General features: G+C 45.3%; 1 protein-coding gene across 1 annotated transcript in view; it reads right to left on the reverse strand.

Annotated features, from left to right (window-relative positions):
• LOC148143415 (uncharacterized) overlaps nucleotides 1–24,505 on the reverse strand; it is a 753,683-nt gene that overhangs the window by 32,255 nt on the left and 696,923 nt on the right. The gene's annotated exons all lie outside the window — the stretch shown is intronic.

Genomic DNA, 24,505 nt, shown 5'->3' on the forward strand with positions numbered 1-24,505 from the left:
GTGTTTTAACTTATTCTATTTTGTAATAGTAAAATATACTACAAAACTGCAATTTTATGAATGAACGAATGAAGCTATGTTATAGGAAAAGTTATGAGTGAATGAAATGGGAATGCAGAATTATTAGATATAGGGCTCCTGTGAGCAGCTTAGAAAAGAGTTATGAATGACTAAATAGAAAGCGTTTGAGAGTGGGTTAGTAAAGAGACCTATAACACAATATGTCACACCATGTTATCATCCTGGCATCCTGGTGGGGTTGGAGAAACTGGAGCCAGATTTCTTCGGAGTCAAACATGACAGATACACACCTCCTGACTTCAGTACATGCTCCAAATCAGTAAGTGTGACTTAATAGGTGCTCAACTCACCAGGGAATATATGCCCTCTTGAAGATGAAGGGAAAAAGTGAGGACTGCAGATGCTGGAGATCAGAGCTAAAATGTGTTGCTGGAAAAGCACAGCAGGTCAGGCAGCATCCAAGGAGCAGGAGAATCGACATTTCAGGAATCCTGAAAAAGGGCTCATGCCCGAAATGTCGATTCTCCTGCTCCTTGGATGCTGCCTGACCTGCTGCGCTTTTCCAGCAACACATTTTCAGCTCTTGAATATTAAGACAAGTAACACCCACAAAGCATCCAAATGTTCACTACTCAGTGTGACTGGATTGGTGTCTGAGCAGATGGCATGACTGACAATCTCTTCCCGCAATCGGGGCAGGTGAACGGTCTCTCCCCAGTGTGACGGCGGCGATGGCTTTCAAGCAAGCACGGGAATTTGAATTCCTTCCCGCAGTCTCCACATTTCCACGGTTTCTCCATCACGTGGGAATCCCCACCGCCTTCTAGTGTTGACAATCAGTTGAAGGACCATTCACAAATGGAAGGTGTTCTATGTCTTGCTGCTGCGAACGGGATGTTGCTATTTCAGACTTTGTACCCGCTTAAAGCTCTTCCCACAGTCAGTTCACTGGTACACGCTCACTGAGGTCTGTGTACTTCAGCTTCACTGAAGTTTGAAACATTTCAAATCAGACAAGACAGAAGAGAAATAAAATTTCCAGTGAGATTCAAAAGACTGATAACATTCCTGTGCCAGTGAATCGATTGTCTCGATCAGATCTTGTTTTGAGATTTCTGGCTGCAATTCCATCCATTCTCATATCCTGTAAAATAGAGAATACAGAAGACATCACTGTCTGCAAAGGATAGAATTTCCAAACAGACAATTCTGGTTCCTGTGGAACATTCTTTCTTCTCAATGCCACAGTCTCCCTCCATTCTCACTAGGTATTATTGCCCCATGCTCCACATTCTCCTAAAAATGCTGAAAAATGTTGACTGATGGATCTATGCTCACCTCTTCCTGCCCTGGACACAGGTTGTCACAGATTGAACCAGGAGTGAGCCATTCAGCTCCTGGGGTTTGCTCTGCTGTTCCATAAAATCATATCTGTGCTGCTTTAGCCTTCACTCCATTTCCTGCTGTTCTCCATAACCTTTCATATCCCTGTCATTTAAAATTCTCTTCAATTAAGCCTTGAATACATTCCATGAGCCAGTCTCCATTACCCTCTGTGGGGGAACATTCCATAAACTAACAAGAAAAGAATAAATTCCTAATTTCTCCCTGAAATGGGAGACCACTTCCAGGCAGGTGGAGACTAGCTAGTTTAGAATCATGTTCAGCATGGACTGGATGGAATAAGGAGTCAGAAACCCCAGAATAGAAAGGGAGGGTGAGAAAAGAAAGTGCCGTACTCACAGATAGTGAACAGAGAAAGGAAGTTGCAGTCTGAGGTGAAGCTCAATCTTCATTTAGGGAGAGAGGAGCAGCATCAGCTTCAGAAGCTCATTGTCAAACTTCCGCATTCAGTCAATACGGCGGTTCTGATTGGCCGGCGGACCAGTCTCCTTCCGGTCATCCAGGGATTCCAATTGGATCACAGTTAACCTGTGTGATGACATAACGCGTGGCCAATAGGAGAGAAACATCTTGGAACACGGGATCGTCATCGGCCAGCTCCCTCCGGACGTCCCGCCCCGTATGAGGACGTCACAACGCGGAAGTAGTGCGATCAGTTTCAGACTGAGACCTCCCCAACTCTGGGCAATATCTGAGAGCAAAGCAATATCTCCCCCTTTCTATTCCTCATCCTGGGAGGGAGAGAGAAGAGGGAAGGCACTGTACACTTGTACCAACTGGCGGCGGAGAGTGTGAATGCAAGCGAAGGGGTTTCAGATTCTCTCTCTCTCTTAAGGCTTTCTGATCCTCATGGCATTTATCAGAACTGGAAAGTGAAAAGGGTCAGAGATTTTGTCTCGTGTTATTGAGTTTTTAAACATTCAATGTGCTGTTCGTGGTTTTCTCACATTCGATTATAATTAATTGTTGTAATTATGTGTTGTAGCTATGTCATATACTTCCAATTATGCTGTTATTGAAGGGGATGGTAAGTGAGCATTGGACAGAGTCACAGAGATTTCCAGCATGGGAACAGACCCCTCAGTCTAACTCGTTCATGCTGACCAGTTAATCTGGATAAATCTAGTCCCATTTACCAACAGTTGACCCATATCCCTGTAAACCTTTTATTAATTCATTCACCCATCCAGATGCCTTTTAAATATTGTAATTGTACCAGCCTCCACCACTTTCTCTGCAGATCATTCCATTTGTACAAAGAGAGTCCATTCATCAGTTTAACAATGGCAGGGAAGAAGCTCTTTCTGAATCTGTTGATGCATGTGTTTCCAGATTCTGTATCTTCTGCCTGACTAAAGAAGTTGTGAGAGAGCATTAGGGGGTTGGATGAGAATTTGATGATGTTGGCAGCATTTCTCCAGCAAAGAGAAGTGTAGGTGGAGACCATGGATGGTAGGTTGACTTCCATGATGGTCTGCGATGCGCATAAAACCTTCTGGGTATCTTATCATTCTGGACAAAGCAGTAGCCGGACTAGGTTGTTACACATCCAGATAGAAGACTTTCTATAGTGCATCTGTAAAAGTTAGTGAGGGTCATTATTGACACACTGAATTGCATAAGCCTCCTGAGGAAGAAGTGTTGTTGTGCTATCCTGACTGAGTTTGCCCCTTCATTTTTCCAGATGGTGAGAACACTCAAACAACCCACCGTGGAGTTTGCATTGCTGACAGAAAGCAGTTTGTGTTCAGCAGCAGCGTAGTCATTCACGCACTAGGTGCTGTGAGATTAAAAGTACGGACAGCCATAATCTAAACCTTGAAGTCTCAAACGAAATCTAGAAGTTCACTTCGCCAAAAGCTAATGGAGGCATCCTCATAAAATTACCAGATATACTTGGAATCCTGAGAAGAATTCAAGTGAATCCTGGAAAGATATTGCATGTCTTGGACTATTCCCAGAAAGTGAATGAACTATCAAGATTCATATAAAGATTTGTGGGAACTATGGCAGGGAAGGAAAGAAAACTAGATTTACAATTTAATGCCATACATACTATTCTGCTAAGTTACTCCTGTTGATTAGGTTTTCACATTTTTAAACAAAAAAAAAGTTGTTCTTCCAGTTAATGACTGGGTTTTCAAACTTCTCTTCAAAATTAATAATTTTTCTCTTCAAACTGAATGATTGTAACAAAACTGCATCTCATTGTTGAATTTTGAATCTGTAGGATGTGCTTGGTAAAGTTTGAATGAACAATATTTCAAAGTGAATTTTATCATGTTAAGTACCAAGACGTTCTGGAGAGGAAAGACTTGTCCTTGTGTGTTTTGCAACACTTAATCAAGGTCAGTTCAATAGAAGAAGCAGCCAGGTTGATGCTCGAGTTGACAGCTCGGGCAAAACAGCTGAAATAATGCAGGCAGTAGCATAGCAATTAGGGTTCGGAAGTTAGCCAAAAATATAAAAACAGGTTGGAAAGTTTCTTCAGCTTTCTTTAAAAAAATAACAAAATAAGTGTTGGTTCTATAGAAAATGAGTCTGGGGATTCAATAACGGAGTATAAAGAGATGGTAGATGAATTGAAAAGAGCTTGAATCTGTCTTCACTAGAGAGGATACAAGTAACACCCTGGAACTAGCTGTAAATCAGGAATTGAAAAGGAGGGAGGAACTGAAGAAAATTACAATTACCAGGGAAACTGACTAAACTGTTGGAACTACGAGTTGACAAGTTCCGGGTACCTGAAGGATTTCATCCAAGACTCTTAAAGAAACACGAACCAGTGAAATAGTTAACACTTTGGTTTTAATTTTCCAAACGCCATTAGTTTCAGGGAAGGTTTCTTTAAATTGGTAAACTCTTTTCATCGAAAAAGGAGACACAGAATGGGAAACTGCAGACTATTTACCTTAACTGCAGACTATTTTCATAGGGAAAATGTCGAAATCTATAATTAAAGATGTTATGACAAGGCACTTGTATAAGTTCAAGGTAATCAGGCAGCGTGAATGTATTTTTGTCAATGGGAAATAATGTTGTAGTAACGTTTTGGAGAACGGCCTCTTCCCAATGCGACTGAGCTGATGAATCTCCAGTGCCGACAGGGATTGGTATCCCTTCCCCCAGTCCCCACATTCCCACGACTTCTCCGCAGTTCTGGTGTCCTTTTGGCTCTCTGTTTCTGATGAACAAGTGAAACTGTGATCACACTCAGGAAACGTGTACAGTCATTCCCTCCTGCAAATAGTGTAATAGTTCTTCAGTCTGTGGAACTGGTTAAAGCTCCTTCCCACGGTCAGCTCACTGGGGGACACTGTCTCTCTCTCTCAACAAGGGGAAAAGATGTACAAAAGTTGAGCAGCGAAACAAAATGCAAAAGCAATAAAACAATTGTAGCTGTACCCTTTTTTTCCCTTTTGGCACTTGGACATTTAAATGTATTAATAACACCCACATCCCCAAAAAACGTATTACGCATGCCTGCCGGTGTCAGCAAAACACTGGGCATAGTCATCGCTATCCGGAAAAAACGGCGCGCGACCTTCTCTTGATGGACCAATAGGACGCCCAGGAGGACCGGAAAGAGACTGGTCTTCCTGCCAATCAGAGCCATCCCATTGACTGAATGCGGAAATTGGACCACGAGGTGCTGAAGCTGCTGTTCTTCCTCTCTCTCTCTCTCTCTGCATGAAGATTGAGCTTTAACCAGACTGCAAATTATTTCCTCTGTCTAATATCTGTGAGTGCGGTACTCTCTTTTTGCACCCGCTTTTCCATTTCTTTTTCGTTCTGGGGTTCAATTGTTGACTTGCAGCAACTGAAAGGAAAGGGAGTGAATCCTGGAGGGGACAGACTCTGGAAACGTTGGTCCAGGTCTGTGTCGTAATGCGCAAAATAGACAGGCAGCAGGCTGCAAGAACACAGCAAGCCAGGCAACATCAGGAGGTGGAGGAGTCGATATCTTGGTGTAACCTTTGTTCAGGACTGGAGGTGGGTACAGGGAGTGATACAGAGAAAAGGGGTGCTTGGGACACGATGGTGAAGTGGGGATAGGTGAAGACAGGTGGAGGGTACGTCCTGATTGGTCAATGGGAGGAAGGAATCTGGTTGGTGGCAGAGAGGAGTGCAAAGGAGGGGTCGAGGCTGAGAAAAGAATCGGGGGATGGGAAGTGAAGTTATTTGAAATAGCTGCAGGCTGCCCAGGTGGAAGATGGGGTGCTGTTCCTCCAAGTTGTGGTTTAGTTTGTTGTGGCAATGGAGGAGGCCAAAGATGTTCATGTCAGAAAGGGAGTGGGAAGGGGAATTAAAATGGGTGATGACGGGGAGGTCTGGTCAGCCTCTGCGGACCCGGCTGCAATGCTCGGTGTAGAGAATACCACAATTTGCAAACACCTGGTAAATGCAGTACCGTAATGTGAAGTTATAGCCTTTGCTGTGAAAAAAACAGAAAGGATGTGTATTGTTTAAACGTTAATGTATTGGGTTGTGGAGAAAAGGAGAACTGCAGATGCCGGAGATTCGAGTCAAAATGTGGCACTGGGAAAACACAGTAGGTCAGGCAGCGTCCAAGGAGCAGTGGAGTCGACGTTTCGGACCCGACCCCTTCATCGTGAATGCTGTATGGATGAACAAAGATGCCTCAGCGTCCTTCGACACCAGTCAATGCCAGTTGTCAGACAGGCGCAGCAAGCGATCAGCAAGGCAAATGGTATTTTGCCAAGAGGAATTCTGTTGTAAAGTGCAGATGCTTTCTTCCAGTTAGGTGGTCGTTGAATATATCCAAGGCTCCATTCATCTGATTTTTGAAGATCAAATAAGTGAACGCAAGAAAATGATTTTACAGAGTTACAGTTACAGAGTCATACAGCACAGAAACAGACCCTTCAGTCCAACTAGTCCACGCTGACTATATTCACAAACGAAACTAGTCCCACCTGCCTGCGTTTGGCCTATGCCCCTCTGAACCTTTCCGATTCATGTATGTATTCAAATGTCTTTTCAATATTGTTACTGTACCTGCACCCACCACTTCTTCTGGACATTCATTACACACACAAACCATTCTATGCAAAAAAAGGTACGCTTCATGCCTTTTTAAAGTCTTTCTCCTCACACCTTCAAATTTGCTGCCTAATCTTGAAACCCCCACCCTCGGGAAAGGATACACGGCGGTCACCTCATCTATGTCCCTCATGAATTTATAAACTTCCGTAAGGTCACCTCTTAGCCTCCTATGCTCCAGTGAAAATGTCCCAGCCCATCCACGTAGATGTTGGCAGATTCATATCCAGTTATGATCTGTTGAATGCTGGTGCAGGTTCGAAAGACCAAATAGGTTACTCCTGCTTCCAGTTCTCAAAGTCTGTGTCCAGGACAGCAAGAGACCATAGGACATAGGAGCAGAAATTAGGCCATTCAGCCCATCGGGTCTGCTCCGCCATTTAATAATGGCTGATAGGCTTCTCAACCCCATTCTCTCACTTTGTCCCCGTAACCCTCTATCCCCTGGATATTCAAAGTCTCCATCTCAGTCCTAAATATCCACAATGACAGGCCTCCACAGCCTTCTGTGGCAGTGAATTCCATAGATTCACCACTCACCACCATTCTGCAAGGTCTTCCCTTTACTCTAAGGCTGTGCCCACTGGTTCTAGTCTCTCCAACCAATGGAAACATCTTCCCTATGTCCACTCTATTCAGGCCGTTCAGGATTCAGTATTGTTTATGTTTCAATTAGAACCCCCCTCCCCCCAAGTGTGGGCCTGTTAACCAGCATGAACCAGACCCTGCAGGTTGTGGTACAGCAGGGATTAGGTTGAGCAAACTGAGAATGGAGGGAGAGTATCTGGGATGGAGATTTTCAAATTCTAGGGAACAAGAGAGGGAAAAAAAGACTTCACTATAAATTAGAATTGATTGGATGGGCTGAAGGGCCAAGGAGTAGCGGATGAAAATGCATGGTTTGCATTTTGGTCAAGCAATGCAGGCCGGACTGACACATATAAGAGGGGTGTTGCAGAACAAAGGGACCTTGTAGTGCAAGTTCATAGTTTGTTGAAGGTGGAGTCGCTGTAGACAGGATAGTGAAGAAAGCATTTGGTATGCTTTCCTTTATTGGTCAGAGCATTGAGTATAGGAGTTGGGAGGTCACGTTGCAACTGTACAGGCCATGTTTGGAAGACTGCATTTGTTTCTGGTCTCCCTGTTATTGGAAAGATATTGTGTAACTTTGAAAGGGGTCAGAAAAGATTGACTAGGCTGTTGCCAGAGTTGAAGGGTTTAAACTACAGAGAGAGGCTGAATACACTGGGGATATTACCTCTGGAGCATCGGAGGCTGAGGGGTGACCATGTTGACATTCATAAGGGGCATGGCTAGGGTGAATACCCAAGGTCTTTACCCCAGGGTAGGGGAGTCCAAAACTAGAGGGACATATGTTTGAGGTGAGAGGGGAATTTTAAAATTCTTCTGGTTGGGTACATGAATAGAAAGGATTTAGAAGGATATGGACTACATGCAGGCAAATTGGACTAGATTAATTTAGGATACCTGTTTGGCACAGACAAGTTGGACCGAAGGGTCTGTTTCCGTGCTGTATGACTTTAATCGTCTTCTGTGAAAGCAGAAATCTGATGTTGAAGACTGGAGTTTCAGGATGTTTTGCCCTTACTGGGAGCAGAGATGTTTGACTGAAGTGTGTTGGTGTTAATGTCTTGATGTTCCATTTTGCTCCCACCTTCCTGGGGACGTTAACTATCTGGTTGTTCATCAAGAAGCTGCATTGCACCCTCAATTGACATTTTTTTTTTTGCTGAGTGAGGCAATACTTCCTTCGAGTTACGCTGTACCAAGGATCCAGTTACAAAGGGACAGCTTGGTGGTGACAAACAGTAAAGAAGGTGAGGTGGGATGGGTGGAGAGTGTGTGTGCTTTGAACTGTTTAAAAAGCAGTTCATTTTTCTACGCTTTTTTGCTGGGGGAGTTCTGAAGCTGTAACAAAGCTGGGTCACAATAAAGGTTACCCGAACTTACTGCCGGGCTCAGGTTCTCATTGAAAGCTCTGAGCTCCAAGAGTTTTTAGTTTTAAAACTGCTAATTTCTTTCAGGCTGCTGCACAAAGTTTCCAATGTCACATATCAAATGGAGCAGTGAATGAGAAGCTAGTATCTTGAGAAATTGGGAATTTTTCAGGAGTGCAGAGTAAGTCATTTCATTGGCATTGTAAAGTGTAATAGCAGCACCGGGAGGTGTGGGCTGTGTTCACGAGATACGATATGGAGGGGCTGGTATTGGAGTGGGGTGGATAGAGTTAAATATCTCACAACAGCAGGTTATAGTCCAACAGGTTTATTTGGAAGCACTCGCTTTTGGCGTGCTGCTCCTTCACCAGGTAGCTGTGAACCAGGGTAATAAGACACAGATTTCTGAGCAAAAGATCACAGTGTCATGCAACTGATAGGATATATTGAACAAACCTAGATTGCTGTTACCTCTTTCATCTTTTAGAATGGGTTGCAGGTTTTGGTTCATTAATATAAATCTTTTAAATCACATTCTCGAGATGACTTAAGGTTTTATAAAAAATAGGTGACATCTCAGTTCAGACAATGCTTTAAAGGTGTGAGGTTCGAGTCTATCAGTATCCCAATCTTGAGTCAGACTGGTCCTATTTCCAAAGTAGGAATTTATAAAATATTACATGGATTGACTGCCTGCAGTTTGTGTGCTCTTTGAGCAAAATTGAATGTATCTGCAAGAATAATCCTGCCAATACAAATTCACCCCCTTACTCCATATTTCCCATGGACTATCCACCCTAATTTGCACATCCCTGGGCACTATAGGTAATTTAGCACAGCCAATCCACCCTAATTTGCACCCTAAACTCTAAATTACCTTCTCAAGAGTGTAATTTAAATGCAGAGCTTTTCTAAGAAAAATGTCAGTCTGACTCAACATTGGGACCCAGACAGAATTCACACCTGTTATTAGAAAAACTCTGCATTTAAATGACATTCTTGAGAAGGTAATTAAAAATAAATTCAGGGATTAAGAGCAGAAACCCATTCTAAAAGATGGAAGATTTAATTTAAAATTGTTTAATGTATCACATTTTCATGACACTGGACTCTTTTGCTACAAATTCCGGGATCACAATCTAATTCTCCACAACTACCTGATGAAGGAGCAGCGCTCCGAAAGCTAGTGCTTCCAAATAAACTTGTTGGATTCCAATCTGGTGTTGTGATTTTTAACTTTATCCATAGGAAACTCATGAGTTGTGGGACTGGTAACAGTTGTTATTTTGTGATCCATTCCAAGTGAAAATTATCCTCTGCGCAGACACGGATGAACAGTCTGTTTTTGTGCATTGTGCGGGATCAGGCTAGCAGCTTTTAAATCCTAATGTTCAGCAGCAGAAGCAAACTGTAGATCAGCAATCGTATTCTGAGAGTGGTACTTCCAGCCCTGGTTAATCCCATTGGGTCAACAGAGAGAGAGGGAGAGGATGTCACATCTAAAGTTCATACAGAATAGTTGTTTCGGTTGTTCAGTCAGTTGAGTTGGTTCTGCACAGATGAGACTGGATATTGCTTTTTAATGGATCATAATTGAAACAACAATGGAACACCTTAAATTCAAGGAATTTTGATGGGCAAATCGAACCTTGAAGAGATAATGTTCTTCCATTAATAACGTTGGGTGACCCAAATTAGACATTTTTATTGATAGCTCCATAATCATATTCCTGCTGGATATTTTTTCTGGGCAAACAATTTCAGATGGGAGAAGTTCTGTGTCCTGGGAAGGCAGTGAAATAAAAAAACGGTTGTTTAAAGCATTTTAACTGTGGACCCACGAGCTCTTGTCCATTAAATCTCTTTATTTGCAGAAATAGCCCGTGAAAATGTCCATGTCCCTTTAAAATGCAGATTTCCCCATTTAGTATGACGCCGTTCCGTTAGATTTCGGAATATCTGTTTAAATTGAGCCGTGAGCTTTCCCAATGTAGACAGGGCTCCTGGAAACGTGGCAGTGTCCCCCCTGCAGCTGCAGAGCGAGACAGGAGAGTTTGTTTTTGTGAATGAGCAGTTGTAGCGCGAGGTGGCTGTTGCTTGGTGACGGTGAGACTCCCCCGGCCCCGCCCATCCCCCCGTGCAGACGTCACGCGGGGGCGAAGGCGGTTGGGAGGAGAAGTCGCTCGAGCGGGGAGGCGGCGGGAGGGCGGCCGTTAGGAAAATGGCGCCGTGCGGCTCGGGGCAGACACCCGTCACTGGGCACCGCCGCCTTCCTGGCGCAGCTGCTGTGTCACGGCCACACCGGCCGGCTGTACAGCAGGCAGGAGCCGGTGAGCATTCTGGAGGCGGATGGGGTTAAAGGCCTGCTTGGGAACTCGTCGGCCGCCTGGGTGGTGGAGTTCTACTGGTCGTGGGGCGGCCCCTGTGTCAACTATGGGGCCACCTGGAAGGTACTGGGCCCGGGAGGTGAAAGGTGAGGCAGGTTGGGGGGGACGGAGGGGAAGGAATGTGGGGCCTGTCCTGTCATAGTGACATTTTACACTCACTTTCCATCTGCTTTTACTGGGGCTTGTGATTTTTACCCTCACTTTTTTTAATCCTTGTGCTGTTTATCCTCACTTTTTAAAAATCCTTGTGCTGTTTGCTCTTTGCTATTACTTGTGCAATTCCCTAGGGTAGTGTGTAAATACTAGTGAAGGAGATTATGCACCAGCATGTATATGTTCCTCAGTCATTGAAGGGGTAGGATCCTGTTGAGAATGGTTAGTAAAGCATGTGGTGCACTGAGCCTTGTTAACAAGGACATACAGTAGTTTGTAATTTGTCAAAGTATGCTTCTCATAGAGTTGTACAGACCCTTTGGTCCAACCTGTCCATGCTGACCAGATATCCAAAATTAGTGTGGACAGTATCGTGCTGGATAAACACAGCAGCTCAGGCAGCATCCAAGGAGCAGGAGAATCGATGTTTCGGGCATAAGCCCTTCATCATAATGAAATGCTTATGCCCGAAACGTTGATTCTCCTGCTCCTCGGGTGCTGCCTGACCTGCTGTGCTTTTACAGCACTACACTCTCTCTCCTCTGATCTCCAGCATCTGCAGTCCTCACTTTCTCCTAGTTGATTTCAACATTACTGCGAAGTCTCTTCCATGGATGCCGACCTGGAAGAAGTTCTCCTCCTCTGTCTACAAAGATCTGACAGTCCCTCTCTCACTGTAACCCCCCCCCCCAACCCCCCAAGTCCTCTCCTCTGCCCAGAATTTCTTCAGCCATGTCCTCAAGCAATTTGACTACCACAGCCATATCTCCTTTCTCATTGCTTAGCTATGGAACCATCTGATCCCACGTGGACTCCGGACCACATTCAGACTAACCTAGTTTGGACCTGAACAGGATACCCAGTACACACTACAAATCCAAAACCTTCACCAACGATTCTCTTTTTGGATCCTCCACTGCACACTATCAGCCATTTACTTTACCTGCAGTCAGTCCTGCCCAAGCTCAGAGCCTCACTTTTCCCAGAACTGCAACCCAGATTCTACATCCTCAGAAAAGATTCCTGTTGAAGGGCTTCTGCCCAAAATGTCAATTCTCCTGCTCCTTGGATGCTGCCTGACCTGCTGTGCTTTTCCAACACTCTCAACTCTGATCTCCAGTATCTGCAGTCCTCACTTTCTCCGAGATATCCTAAATTAATCTAGTCCCATTTGCCAGCACTTGGCTCATATCCCTCTAAACTCTTCCTATTCCTATACCCATCCAGATACCTTTTAATTGTTGTAATTGAACCAGCCTCCACAACTTCCTCCGGCAGCTCCTTCCATGCACGCACCACACTCTGCATGGAAACGTTGCACCTTAGGTACCTTTTATATCTTTCCGCTCTCAACCTAAACCTATGCCCTCTAGTTCTGAACTTTACCGCTACACTGGGGAAAACACAGAGATTGAGCAGCCAGACAAAATGCCAAAACAACAAAATGTCAAGCCATGTGGGGGAAAAAAAAATTGTGGCTCTATCGTTTTTTTTTCTCCTCTTGGTATTTGGACACTTAATATCTGTCAGTAACACTAGTATCGCCACAGAGCATATTGCAGGGCGCGTGTTCAGTGGTGTCACCAAAATATTGGGCATGTTCCTTGCTGTCGGCAGAAAAGGCGCAAGATCTTCTTTTGATGGACCGATAAGGGGCACTGGAGAACCTGAAGGTGACTTGTCCTCTTGACAACCAGAGCTCCCCTGCTGTCTGAAAGCAGAAGCTGGACCATGACCTTCTGAAGCTGAAGCTGCTGCTGCTCCACTCTCTCAGAACGAAGATTGAGCTTCAGCCCAGACTGCAACTTCCTTCCTCTGTCTAACATCTGTGAATACAACACTCTTTTCTCACCCCTTTTTCTATTTATTTTTCATTCTGGGGTTTAATTGTTGACTTGCAGCAACTGAAAGGAGAGGGAACAAATCCAGAGAGGGGGCAGACTCGGGAAATGTTGGTCCAGGTCTGTGTCTCAATTGGCAAAATAGACCGGCAGGAGGCTGGAAGAATGCATCAAGCCAGGTAGCTTCAGGAGGTGAAGAAGTTGACGTTTCGGGTGTAACCCTTGTTCCAGACTGAGGATGGGTGTAGGGGAAGGTGCAGAACAAAGGTGTGCTGGGGACAGGGTGGTGAAGTGGAGATAGCTGGAGAGAGGTAGAGGGTACAACCTGGTTGATGAGTGGGTGGAAGGAATCTGGTTGGTGGCAAGGAAGAGTGGAATGGGAGGGACTGGGAAGGGAGTCGGTGATGGAAAGGGAGGTTATTTGAAATTGGAAAACGCGGTGTTGAGGCCTCCGGGCTGTTGGCTGCCCAGGTAGAAGATGAGGTGTTCCTTTAATTTACGGTTTGGTTCGTTGTGGAAATGCAGGAGGCCTAAGGTGATTGTCAGAAACGGAGTGGGAAAGGGAATTAAAATGGGTGGTGACTGGGAGGTCCATTCGGACTCTGCGGCTTCAGCTGTGGACCATTCCCCAAGTTTACGTTTGGTCTCCCCGATGTAGAGAAGACCACATTTGGCAAACGCATGGCAAATACAGTATCGCAATTTGAAGTTATTGCCTTTGCTGTGAAAAAAAAAAACAGAAAGGAGGTGCATTGTTTAAATGGTGATATATTGGGATGTGGAGAAGGTGAGGTCTGCAGATACTGGAGATCAGAGTTGAAAAGTGTGGTGCTGGAAAAGCACAGCAGGTTAGGCAGCATCCGAGGAGTAGGACAGTCCACGTTTTGGGCATGAGCCCTTCATCAGGAATGATGTATGGATGTACAAAGGGGGCTCAGCGTCTAGCGATCGCCAGTTGTCAGACAGGTGCAGCAATCAATGAGCAAAGCAAGTGGTACATTAGCAAGAGGAACTGAGTTCAGAATTGGGGATGTCTTCCTGCAGTTAGGGGCTCATTGAATATATTCAAGGCTAGGTTCACTTGATCTTTGAACAACAAAGAAGTGTATGTTTATGGGGGAAAGCAGAAAATGGTTTTAAGATCAGTACAGAACAGTTAGAGTCATATAACACAGAAACAGACCCTTCAGACCAACTACTCCATGCTGACTATGTACTGAAACTAAACTAGTCTCACCTAGATTGGCCCATATCCCTCAGAACCTTTCCTATTCATGTACTTATCCAAATGCCTTTTAAACATTGTAACTGTACCTGCATCCACCACTTCCTCTGGACATTCATTCCACACAAACCACTCTGTTTAAAAAAAAAAATCATGCCCCTCATGACTTTTTAAACCTTTGTCCTCTCTCCTTCAAAATTGCTCTCTAATCTTGAAACCCCCACCCAAGGGAAAGGACCCCTGCCTTTCATCTCATCTATCCCCTTCATGATTTTGTAAACCTCTATAAGGTCACTTCTCAATCTCCTGTGGTCCAGTGAAAACGAGTGTGGTGCTGGAAAAATACAGCAGGTCAGGCAACATCCGAGCAGCAGGAAAATCTACGTTTTGGGCATAAGCTCTGATGAAGGACATATGCCTGAACCGTCGATTTTCCTGCTTTTCAGATGCTGCCTGACCTGTGCTTTTCTAGCACCGCACTCTGGACTCTGACCTCCAGCATCTGCAGCCCTCACTTACTTCCAGTGAAAACGTCTCAGCCTATCCACCGAAATGGAAGTAGATTCATATCCAGTTATGATCTGTTCAATGCTGGTCCAAGCTCGAAAGACCAAATGGCCTACTCCTGCTCCCAATTCTGACACTGTGTCCAGGACATCAACAGACCACAAGACACAGGAGCAGAAATAATGCTATTCTGCCCATCAGCTCTGCTCCATCATTTTATCATGGCTGATGAGTTTCTCAAACCCATTCTTCCACTTTCTCCCTGTAACGCTCAATCCCCTTGATACTCAAGAACCGATCTGTCTCCGTCTTAAATTTTCTCAGTGACTTGTCCTCCACAGCCTTCTGTGGCAATGAATTCCATAGATTCACTGCTCTCTGGCTGATGAAGTTTCTCCTTGCCTCTATTCTGAAAGGTTTTCCCTTTACTCGAAGGCTGTGCCATCGAGTCCTAGTCTCTCCTACCAGTGGAAACACCTTCCCAATGTCCACTTTGGCCAGGCTGTTCAGTATTCTGTATGTTTCAATTAGATCCTCCGAGTGTGCACCTGTTCATCGGAATGATCCAGGCCCTTCAGGATGAGGTTCAGCAAAATAAAAATGGAGGGAGTGTGTGGGGGATGGAGATTTTCAGCTTCTCAGGAATAAGAGAGGAAAGAGAATTCATTACGAATTATAATTTATCGGATAGGCCAATGGGCCGAGGAATGGTAGATGGAGTTTAATTTAGAGAAATGTGAGGTGTTGCATTTTGGAAAGGCAAATTGGGACAGGACTTCTACACTTATACATTAAATGGTCAGGTCCTGGGGAGTGTTCCTGAACCAAGAGACAGGGAGTGTAGGTTCCTTTCCTTGAAAGTGGAGTCACACGTAGGGATGGTAGTGAAGAAAGTGTTTGGTATGCTTTCCTTTATTGGTCAGTGGATTGAGTATAGGAGTTGGGAGGTTATGTTGAGGCAGTACAGGAGGTCTGGAATACTGTATACAGTTCTGGTCTCTCTACTATAGGAAAGATGTTGTGAAACTTTGAAAGGGTTTTGAAAAGAGTTACAAGGCTGATGCCAGAGTTGGTGAGTTTGAGCTACAGGGAGAGGCTGAGTAGGCCAGCAATGTTTTCCCTGGAGCATTCAAGGCTGAGGTGACCTTTAGAAGTTTAAGGGGCATGGATAGGGTGAATAGGGTTTGTTCCCAGGGTAGGGGAGTCCAGAACAGGAGGGGCATAGGTTTAAGGTGGGTGAGGAAAGGGACCTGAGAGGCATTTTTTTCATGCAGAGGGTGGTGTATGTATGGAACAATCTAACAGAGGAAGTGGAGGAGGCTGGTACAATTACAACATTTTAAAAGGCATCTGGCTGAGTACATGAATAGAAAGGGTTTAGAGGGATGTGGCCCAAATGCTAGCAAATGAGACGAGATTAATTAGGATATCTGGTCGGTACGGACGGGTTGGACGGAAGGGTCTGTTTCCTTGCTATATGATTCTAATCGTCTTCGGTGAAAGCAGAAATGTGGTTATGAAGAATGGACTTTTTTGCCCTTAGTGGGAGCAGAAGTTAAAGTAAAATCTTTCAATTGTGAGACTGCAACTGAGTACATCCGGGATTTTGGTGGGAGATGGGAATTCATTGCACTGTGGAATGCAGCCCTACCCTATCCACACATATCTGCTGGTGGATGAGACCAGTTCTCAAGATTAGGGGGAGTAGATTTAGGACAGACATTAGGAGGAACCACTATTCCCAGAGAGTCATGAATCTATGGAATTCTTTGCCTGTGGAAGCAGTAGAGGCAGCTTCATTAAGTATATTGAAGACACGGTTGGATGGGTTTTGCATGGTCAGGGACTTAAGGGTAGTTGGGACAATGCAGGGAGGAGGAGCTGAGACGATGGATAAATCAGCCATGATCTTAATAAATGGCAGAGTGGACTGGGCGAGCCAAATGGCCTACTCTTGCTTCTATGAAACTATAACCCTGCATTTCCCATGGTTCACCATGGCATGTTGGAACCGGCGGCCAATGAGTTGAGCATCCCTGAATACTTCTAAGTGCCCGTCATGTTCCTCCTCATCTGAACAGATCCTGTGTATGCGTAGGGCTTGTCCATAAGGGGATGGCTGTTTTGGGTGGAAGCTGGAGAAGTGTAGCATCGTGAGGTTATGTGTGGGTTTGAGGTTGTGTGTGGTGCTGAGTTGCTGCCCATCCTTGATGGAGATGCAGGTGTCCAAGATTGAGACAGATAGTAGAGAATAGTCCAAAATGAGTTTGGTGGGATGGAACACGTTGATATCACTGTATAGCTTTTTCCGTGACTCCTCTCCATGTGTCCAGAAGAAGAAAGTGTCGTCAATGTACCTGGTGTATAGTGTTGGTTGGAGGTCCTGCGTAGAGAAGTCGTCTTGTTCGAACCTGTGCATAAAAATGTTGGCATATTGGGGTGCAAATTTGGCTCCATGGTCTGGATGAAGAACTGGTTGTCAAAGGTGAAGATGTTGTGATCGAGGATAAAGTGGATGAGTTGTAGGACAGTGGTCTGAGATTGGCAGTTGTTGGTATTGAGTAATAAGGCTGTTGCCGTGATGCCGACATTGAGAGTACTGGTCCATGGGTGCTGAGTTTCTGTAAGAAATCTGTAGTGTCGTGACAGAAGCTAGGGGTTCCCTGAATGATGGGTTTCAATGCCTTTGACATTGTGTGAGAACCTCTCCAGCTGAGTCCTATTGCCAGGGATGTGCAAGTTAGGATGGATTAGCCATGGGAAATACGGAGTAAGGGGGTAGGTATGGGTGGGATGCAATATCAAGGGCCAGAATGGAATAGATGGGCCGAATGACCTGCTTCCACGTTGTCAGGATTCTATGACGCCCCCAACGAAGGAAAATTTTTATCTGCATCTATCCTGTCAAGCCCCTTTCAGAATTCTACTGGTTTAGATTAGATTAGATTAGATTAGATTACTTACAGTGTGGAAACAGGCCCTTCGGCCCAACAAGTCCACACCAACCCGCCGAAGCGCAACCCACCCATTCCCCTACATTTACCCCTTTTACCTAACACTACGGGCAATTTAGCATGGCCAATTCACCTGACCTGCACATCTTAGCTGTATTCCTGATGAAGGGCTTTTGCCCGAAACGTTGATTTTCCTGTTCCTTGGATGCTACCTGACCTGCTGTGCTTTTCCAGCGCCACTCTGATCGAAACATTTAATAGTAAGGTCCTAGGGAGTGTTGCTGAACAAAGAGACCTCGGAGTGCAGGTTCATAGCTCCTTGAAAGTGGAGTCGCAGGTAGATAGGATAGTGAAGAGGGCATTTGGTATGCTTTCTTTTATTGGTCAGAGTATTGAGTACAGGAGTTGGGAGGTCCTGTTGCGGCTGTACAGGACATTGGTTAGGTCACTGTTGGAATATTGCATGCAATTCTGGTCTCCTTCCTATCGGGAAGATGTTGTGAAACTTGAAAGGATCCAGAGAAGATTTACAAGGATGTTGCCAGAGCTGGAGGATTTGAGCTTTAGGGAAAGGCTGAACAGGCTGGGGCTGTTTTCCCTGGAGCATCGGAGGTTGAGGGGTGACCTTATAGAATTTTACAAAATCATGAGGGGCATGGATAGAATTAATAGACAAAGTCTTTTCCCTGGGGTCAGGGAGTCTAAAACTAGAGGGCATAGGTTTAGGGTGAGAGGGGAAAGATATAAAAGAGACCTAAGGGGCAACCTTTTCACGCAGAGGGTGGTACGTGTATGGAATGAACTGCCAGAGGAAGTGGTGGAGGCTGATATAATTGTAACATTTGAAAAGGCATTTGGATGAATAGGAGGGGTTTGGAGGGATATGGGCTGGGTGCTGGTAGGTGGGACTCGATTGTGTTGGGATATCTGGACGGGTTGGACCGAAGGGTCTGTTTCCATGCTGTACATCTCTATGACTCTTATGATAATTGGTAAACAAGTTAAGTCATAAAGGTTAGGTCATCTTTATCTTGAGATACAAAGGACTTGCAGCTTGCAGAGTGTGGTTAGTACTTTCTCATTGGTCTACTTCTGCATTCTAGTGGTTTTAGTAGTTAGTTGTTTATACAGCTACAGACACAAGCAGCAGCTCGTCACGTAGCAAAGCAGAAGCTATCTTGTGCAGCTCCTTCAGCCATTTTATCCTACCGTCCAGAGGCCCCATATCCCCTCTCACTCCCTCCATTCTCACTTTGTTGAACCTAATCCCTGCTGTACCTCCTCCTGAAGTGTCTGGTTCTTGCTGATTAACAGGTGTCACAAAGCTAGTACCTTTTTTTCCTAGAAGATGTTCCTTGGCTCAAGGAGACTGTGTCTTTGACTTTTTTCCCAGAGGGGTAATAAACTGGGTCAATCTCCGATCAGTCTGGTTTGGTATTGAGATGAAAAGGATTTTAAGAGGCCTTTTGTTTATATGTAAACTGATGAGATTTCAGGCCAACATGGTCATATTTTAGAAGTGACCTGTATTAAAAAAAAAAGGGGGCGTAGTCAGCTTTCAAACTGGTTGGAAATTCAACAGGGAGCTGTGTGGAAACTTTCTCTCTCTTTTCTGCCCCTCAACTTCAATCTGTAGGCATGTGTTCTATTTATACTGGTTTTCAAATTGAGTTTGCTTATTCGGACTGTTGTATATATTCGAACAGCATAATTAAGTCTAGTTGGATAGGCTGAGTTCTGTAGGGGTTCTTTATTCTGATCTTTGTGTTTAATTGTGTAATTTTGTGAATAATTATTGTCTGTTTTAAAATCTAGTAATCAACCAAGCTAACTTACTCCAGGTAATTTTTACTGTACACTTACTGAAACAAATTGCAAAGTTATGGTGTGGGGCTGCCTGCTTAAGAATGTTTTGCATGGTCTGGTTTAGTTCATAACACAGGCCCCCACACAGGGGAGATCTAATTGAAACATACTGAACGGCCAGGGCAGAGTGAACGTTGGGAAGATGTTTCCACTGACAGAAGAGACTAGAGACCGAGGCCCCAGCCTTCGAGTAAAGGGAAGACCTTTTAGAACAGAGATAAGGAGGAACCTTTCAACCAGAGAGTGGCGAATCTATTGAATTCATTGCCACAGAAGGCTGAGCAGGCCAGGTCACTGAGGATATTTAAGACTGAGATAGATAGGCTGTCGAGTATCAAGGGGATCGAGAGTTACAGGGAGAAAGCGGGAGAATGGGATTGAGAAACCTATCAGCCACGATTGAATGGTATGAAGATACCTGATGGGCTGAATAGCCTAATTTTGTGCTCCAATGTTTTATGGTCTCTTGCTGTCCTTAGACTCATGAGGGTGAGAATTGGGAGCAGAGGTAGGCCATTTGGTCTTTCGGGACTGCACCAGCATTGAACAGATCATAACTGGATATGAATATACCTACATCGAGGTGGATATGCTGGGACACTTTTCACTGCAGCACAAGAGGTTGAGAGGTGACCTTAGTTTATAAAGTCAAGAAGGGATATTGATGTGCATGGCAGATGCTGTTTCCTTCGGGTGGGGGTTTCAAGATTAAGGAGTACATTTTTAAGGTGAGAGGAGAAAGATTTTTAAAAAAAGACATGAAGAGCACCTTTTTCTTTTGGTTTACATGTGGAATCACTCTCTTTCAATGTTCTGAGAAATGGTGGATGCAGGAACTGTCAACATTTAAGACATTTGGATAAGTACATTAATAGGAAAGGTTTGGAGGGATATAGGTCAAACTAGATGGGACTAGGTTCGTTTGTGAATATAGTCAGCATGGACTAGTTGGACTGAAGGGTCTGTTTCTGTTCTGTATTACTTTGGAACTATTCTGTACTGGTCTTAAAAACTTTTTTTTTAAACTTTCCCCCATCACCATCCACTTTGTTCAAAAATCAGATGAATTCAGCCTTGAATATATTCAGTGACCCTTCACAACTGCAGGAAGACATCCCCACTTCTGAACTCAACTCCTCTTGCTAATATATCACTTGGGGAGAAAGTGAGGTCTGCAGATGCTGGAGATCAGAGCCGGAGATGTGTTGCTGGAAAAGTGCAGCAGGTCAGGCAGCATCCAAAGAGCAGGAGAATCGCCGTTTCGGGCATGAGCCCTTCTTCAGGAATGAGGAGAGTGTGCCAAGATAAAAGGTAGGGAGGAGGGACTTGGGGGAGGGGCATTGGAAATGCGATAGGTGGAAGGAGGTTAAGGTGAGGGTGATAGACTGGAGTGGGGGCGGAGAGGTCAGGAAGAAGATTGCAGGTTAGGAAGGTGGTGCTGAGTTCGAGGGTTGGGACTGAGACAAGGTGGGGGGAGGAGAAATGAGGAAACTGGAGAAATCTGAATTGATCCCTTTAGGTTGGAGGGTTCCTAGGCAGAAGATGAGGCACTCTTCCTCCAGCTGTCGTGTTGCTATGGTCTGGCGATGGAGGAGTTCACCGACCTGCATGTCCTTGGTGGAGTGGGAGGGGGAGTTAAAGTGTTGAGGCACAGGGTGGTTGGGTTGGTTGGTCCGGGCGTCCCACCAACCCAACCTCCACTCCCGGCACCTTCCCCTGCAACCGCAGGAGGTGCAAGACTTGCGCCCACACCTCCCCCTTCACCTCCCTCCAAGGCCCCAAAGGAAACTTCCATATCCGCCACAGATTCACCTGCACCTCCACACATATCATCTATTGCATCCTCTGCACCCGATGTGGCCTCCTCTATATTGGGGAGACAGACCGGCTACTTGCGGAGCGTTTCAGAGAACACCTCTGGGACACCCGGACCAACCAACCCAACCACCCTGTAGCTCAACATTTCAATTCCCCCTCCCACTCCACCAAGGATATGCAGGTCTTTGGACTCCTCCATCGTCAGACCACAACAAAACGACGGTTGGAGGAAGAACGCCTCATTTTCCAGCTGGGAACCCTCCAACCACAAGGGATGAACTCGGATTTCACCAGTTTCCTCATTTCCCCTCCCCCCACCCTGTCTCAGTCAAATCCATCAAATTCAGCACCGCCTTCCTAACCTGAGATCATCTTCCCGACCTCTCCGCCTCCACCCCAGTCTGACCTATCACCCTCACCTTGACCTCTTTCCACCTATCACATTTCCGACGCCCCTCCCCCAAGTCCCTCCTCCCTACCTTTTATCCTAGCCTGCTGGACAAACTTTCCTCATTCCTGAAGAAGGGCTTATGCCCGAAACGTCGATTCTCCTGTTCCCTGGATGCTGCCTGACCTGCTGCGCTTTTCCAGTAATATATCACTTGCCTTGCTGATTGCTTCTTTCACCTGTCTGACAATTGGCATTGACTAGTGTAGAAGGACGCTGAGCTGAAAATGTGTTGCTGGAAAAGCACAGCAGGTCAGGCAGCATCCAAAGAGCAGGAGAATCGCCGTTTCGGGCATGAGCCCTTCTTCAGGAATGAGGAGAGTGTGCCAAGATAAAAGGTAGGGAGGAGGGACTTGGGGGAGGGGCATTGGGAATGCGATAGGTGGAAGGAGGTTAAGGTGAGGGTGATAGACTGGAGTGGGGGCGGAGAGGTCAGGAAGAAGATTGCAGGTTAGGAAGGTGGTGCTGAGTTCGAGGGTTGGGACTGAGACAAGGTGGGAGGAGGGGAAATGAGGAAACTGGAGAAATCTGAATTGATCCCTTTAGGTTGGAGGGTTCCTAGGCAGAAGATGAGGCACTCTTCCTCCAGCTGTCGTGTTGCTATGGTCTGGCGATGGAGGAGTCCAAGGACCTGCATGTCCTTGGTGGAGTGGGAGGGGGAGTTAAAGTGTTGAGGCACAGGGTGGTTGGGTTGGTTGGTCCGGGCGTCCCAGAGGTGTTCTCTGAAACGTTTCGCAAGGAGGCGGCCTGTAGAAGGCCTTTTGTACATCACACATCATTCCTGATGAAGGGCTCATGTCTGAAATGTTGACTCTCCTGGTCGTCGGATACTGTCTGACCTGCTGTGCTTTTCCAGCGCCACACTTTGACTCTTAATCTCTAGCATCTGCAGTCCTCACTTCCTTCACATCCCAATGTGTCACTTTTAACAATGCAACTCCTTTCTGCTTTTTATTCCACAGTAAAGGCTATATTATCACATTTGTGCTAATGCAATTGCCATGTGTTTGCCGACTGAGAACGACCTGGACCAACGTTTCCGTAGTCCGTCCCCTCCCTAGATTCACTTCCTTTCACTTGCTGTAAGTCAACAATTGAAGCCCAGAATGCAAAACAAGAAACGGAAAAGAGAGTGCTGTACTCACAGATGTTGGACAGAGGAATGAAGTTGCAGTCTGGGGTGAAGCTCAACCATTGTTCAGGGAGAGATTAGCAGCTTTCAAAGCTCATTGTCCAACTTCCGCATTCAGAGAATGGGGAGCTCTGAATGGCAGGAGGTCCAGTCTCTTTCCGATTCTCCAGGGCTCTCTATTGGTCCATCAAAAGAAGGTGGCAAACCGTTTGTGCAGAAATCTAGGAGTATGCGCAGATTTTTGCTGACACCGAAGAGCATAAGCAGTCCGTTGCTAACTCTGTGACTCTTGTTCTACATAGTTGGAACCTATATCACAAGACTAGGAATTCACCCATTACAGCCTGTACTCAACTGTGGCCGAACTGCACATATTTCAATGCAGGTTCAGAAAGGTGCCTGCAGCTTTTTAATAAAATTGAAGATGCTTTAATGATGTTTCTGAATATATAATTTTAGCTATTCTTCATTTTAAAGATCAGCCATTTCTCATACACCCCCATCTCTCATATAGACTCATCAACATCCATTCTCTCTCTTTTCTTAGAAAGTCTTGATACAGCAATCAAAGAAGTCTTGAGGCACAAGAAATAACAGGTGCTGGGGGAAGTAAGGAAAGAGAATGGCTGGGGGTCGAGAGAGAGAAAATGGACAAGAGTTGGGGGGACAGGGAGAGAATGGACAGCGGGCAGCGACACCACAAATCCCACCTTTCCCAGGACCACAGCAGTCACTTCTCAATATACACGTGGTCATGGTAGCAGAATCATATAATCCCTGCAGGCTATTTGACCCATCTAATTCACACCAAGCTTCCCACCAGACCAACTCACCTACCATATAGCTTTGCAGCTCCCCCTGACTTATTACTCTGAACTGCAGATTGTTGGACTGTGGGTAGAAACCGCAGCACCCAGAGGTAAACCATACACAAAGTCCACACAGACAGTCCCCAGAGGCTGGAATCAAACCCAGGTCCCTGGCAATATGAGGCAGCAGCACTAGCCACAGAATCACTGTGCTGCCCATAGCTTTGGGGTTCTGCTTTGTCTTTGTAGTTTCTGACTGGCTGTCTCCTCCTGACATTGTTGAACCACACCCACTGCAGCCTCCCTTTCCCACTTCTCCAGCCCTGAGCACGTTGGTTCCTGAATCCTGATGCCATCTGGCCTCCTGCTGCCAACTGCAGAGAACAGAGATGATGTCTGTCACTATTCTGTCCTTCTCAGAGGCTTATACTCCATCACACAGACAAACGTTACCAAGCATGCACACTTGCAAACACATACATATGGGTCGATGTGGTGAATTTGCATTTGCAGATACATTCGATGTGCGCTTTGAGCAGAAATCGGCAGGTAGTCAATCCATGTATTATTTTATAAATTCCTACTTTGGTAATAGAACCAGTCTGATTCAAGATTTGGATACAGACACATTCAAACTTCACACCTTTCATACATTGTGAGAGCTGAGATGTCACCTATTTTTATAAAACCTTAAGTCATCTCGAGACTGACTTAAAAATGTTCTGGGATTTATACATTAATGAAGCAAAACCTGCAACCCATTCTAAAAGATGAAAGACTTAACAGCAATCCAGGTTTTTTTCAATATATCATTTCTGTTGCATGACACTGTGATCTTTTGCTTTAAATTCTGTGTCTGATGATCGTGCTCCACAGCTACCTGATGAAGGAGCAGTGCTCTGGAAGCTAGTGCATCCA

The sequence above is a fragment of the Chiloscyllium plagiosum genome, unplaced genomic scaffold (assembly GCF_037043375.1).
Source record: "Chiloscyllium plagiosum isolate Xiang-an unplaced genomic scaffold, Cpla_swu_hap1 HiC_scaffold_27, whole genome shotgun sequence".
Classification (NCBI taxonomy): domain Eukaryota; kingdom Metazoa; phylum Chordata; class Chondrichthyes; order Orectolobiformes; family Hemiscylliidae; genus Chiloscyllium; species Chiloscyllium plagiosum.